Source organism: Lycium ferocissimum, chromosome 9, assembly GCF_029784015.1.
Source record: "Lycium ferocissimum isolate CSIRO_LF1 chromosome 9, AGI_CSIRO_Lferr_CH_V1, whole genome shotgun sequence".
Taxonomy (NCBI): domain Eukaryota; kingdom Viridiplantae; phylum Streptophyta; class Magnoliopsida; order Solanales; family Solanaceae; genus Lycium; species Lycium ferocissimum.
The window spans coordinates 59767854-59771235 of NC_081350.1; positions in this window are offsets into that span (position 1 = coordinate 59767854).

Sequence of the window (3382 nt, forward strand, 5' to 3'; positions counted from 1 at the left end):
GTACTATTGGGATGAACCGTATTTATTCAGAACTTGCACCAATAATATTATTCGGCGTTGTGTCCCAGAGAGTGAGGTATTGGATATTTTGAAGGCTTACCACGACTCTCCAGTTGGGGGACATCATAGTGGTATGAGGACTGCTGCCAAGCTTCTCGAATGTGGTTATTATTGGCCTACTCTCTTTCATGATGCTAATCTGATGGTGCGTTCTTGTGATTAGTGCCAAAGGCAGGGGAATATTGGTAGGAGGCAAGAGATGCCTATGAACTTTGTAATGGAGGTTGAAGTGTTCGATGTTTGGGGAATTGATTTTATGGGTCCCTTTGTAAGCTCTTGTGGAATGAACTACATCTTGGTGGCTGTTGATTATGTCTCTAAATGGGTAGAAGCGGTAGCTTTACCTAATATCAAAGACAAGAGTGTCATGGGATTCTTGAAAAATAACATATTTACTCGTTTTGGTACCCCAAGGGCGATAATCAGTGATGGTGGTTCTCACTTTTGCAATAAAGCCTTTGAGGGATTGATGGAGAAGTATGGAGTCAAGTATAAGGTGGCAACCCCATATCATCCTCAGACAACCGGGCAAGTTGAAGTCTCTAATCGGGAGATAAAGAGTATTTTAGCAAAAATAGTGAATGCGAACAGAACTGATTGCGCCCGCAAGCTTGATAATGCTCTACGGGCTTACCAGACTACGTTCAAAACTCCGATTGGGACTTCGCCTTTCAAGCTAGTTATTGGTAAAGCACCTGCCAGTTGAACTTGAACATAAGGCCATGTGGGCCTTGAAGAAATTGAACATGAATTGGGAAGAAGCAACCAAACTCAAGTTGTTTCAGTTCAACGAGATGGATGAGTTCCGCTATCAGGCATATGAAAGTGCAACGCTATACAAAGAGAGGATGAAGCAAAGATCATGACAAGAAAATCCTGAAGCGGTAATTCTACAAAGGTGACCCCTTCTTGCTGTTTAATTCTAGATTGAAGCTGCTTCCGAAAAAATTAAAATCACGGTGGTCAGGTCCCTTTGAAGTGGTAAGTGTCTTACCCCATGGAGCTATTGAATTGAAGTCCGAAGACGGAACTCGAACATTTAAGGTGAACGGGCAGAGGGTGAAGCACTACCATGGTATGATTGCGGGAGATAGAATTGTGGACTGATATCGGTTGAAGCACCTTGGGACGAATGCTGACTCGGCGAGTCTCGACCAAGAGTAAATTGATAACACCGTCGTGCTGCGAGGTTAAATTAAGCGCTTCTTGGGAGGCAACCCAAGTTTAAAATTCTGTAATTTTGTTTTTGTTGCTTTTAGTTTTTTTTTTATATAGGCATCGAGTGTGCGGGAACTGAAACTCGAAAAACTAGCAAAGTTACACTAGAGCACAAAGACGGGCCATCGACATGTCCACGGACCGTCAGTCTTCAATGACGGTATGCAGAGCTGAACTTCTGAGGATTAGCGATACGCTCATCTACAGATAAGTAAATCGATAAGCATGTCGACGGACCGTCGACACATTCGACGACGCCGTCGAAGTGCTCGTCAACAGGTATGGCTCTACCCAAGTTAACAATAACCCGAGGGGGTGGCTCGAGGTAAACTCAAAGAACGACGGGTCGAAGGAGGCCCAGTGGCCAACCCACACTTAGAGATGAGGATGATGAGCCTGAAGTGATGCCCATAAAGAAGAACAGGGCTGCTCTTCCCCCATGGAAAAGGCAAGTCACAGTACCGGATCCTACATCTCCCAGTTTCTCCCAGTCTGACGAGGAGAAATCATCTACCTCTGGGTCCATTGATGGATCCGAGGAGATGGGATCAGAGGGGTCGCATCTGGAGATACCTCACCTGCTGCACGAGCACAGTCTACTGAGGATGTTGCTCAGTCCTCTCAGGCAGTTTCTAGATCCCAGACCCATCAGATCTCATAACCTTGTGATGATGAGGCTGATACTGATACTGATACTGATACTGAGGCTGCTAGGGCTCGGAACTTAGAAGGAAGAGGGTTGAGGATCGCTTGGATCGCTTTACTGTTGAGGGAGCTAAAGAGCTGTATGAGTACGGCATTGAGTTAAAAGGTGACGACACCCAACATGAGAACCGCACAATAAATGAAGAAAAGCGGATCAGTTTTGAGGGGCTCGAGATAAAAGGTGACGATACCCAACATTCGCCACTATCAACTAGAGTTTATGCAGGAGCCGCCGGGAGAGTATTGCCCGATTTTGGTTCGTGAGATATATGCCGCATATGGGGCCTTGATCAGAAAAGTTAGAAAGAGGCGCCAGAAATTGAGGGAGATACCACCACGGAGCGAGGTTGAGATCAGAGGGGTGAGTGTTGATATATCTGCCCAGGCCATCAACAGAGTATATTTCGGTAATAACTACACCGCCCCGAGGCAGACAATTGAACTAGAAGATAAATAGCTAAGACGCAAGGAACAATCCGTCAGGGACTGGGTAGCTACAGTGTTTGGGTCGCCCGACCAAGAGAGCCGAGTGTACTAACTTGAAGAATCGGATAAAGAAGAGTTGGCTGACTTTAGAGGGCAAATTTTGGTGGAGCGTGGTGCAGTTGCGGCTTCTCCCCACTCATGTCGATAATGCTCTTAAGGTTGACAGGCAGGTTGTTGTAGCCGCGTTAATGTCTAGATAACCAATTAATTTCGGGGCATTGGCCAGTACGAAGATACAGTTGAGGGCTTCCCAGCCCAACACTTCCCTGATATTTCCATGCCTGATTACAGAGCTTGTACGGAGGTCACAGGTGCAGTTTATAGATGATATCGACCACCGGATTACAGCTTCGTCAGTTTATTCGGTAGAAAATAGCAAGAAGGAGGCCGTTGATGAGAGCTAAGGGGAAGCAGATGGGTTCCCCATGGCACTTGGAGGGGTACCCCTACCGCCGGAGCTGATTCATCCTGAGACCGCGGGTGACTCTACACAGGAGTTACCCGCCACTGTTGCCCCTATTACTGAGACTATACAGGCTACAGATTCTGAGATCCCAGCTACTGATATTGGAGATGATTCCATTGAGACTCAGACAGATATTCCTGAGCCACAGACGTCAGCTCCACCGCCCAGCGGGTCTAGCTGGACAGCCCCGGGGTACAGCCAGAGTTGATCCATATGCCTTCTCAATGGACAACTTTAGAAAATTTGCAAAACAGGCGGCTACAGCGGACCAGCAGTCAAAGATCATGGTGGCCCCGCTCGATGATTATGTAAGATCGAGTGGACGAGGCATTAGATCTGTGAGGAAGACACCATCCGCTCATACCGACGGTTGAGATTAAGAGATTGACCGCATTAGAGAGGTGCCCGCCATTCCCCCGTGCTTTTGGGGGGGGTTTTGGGGCCAAC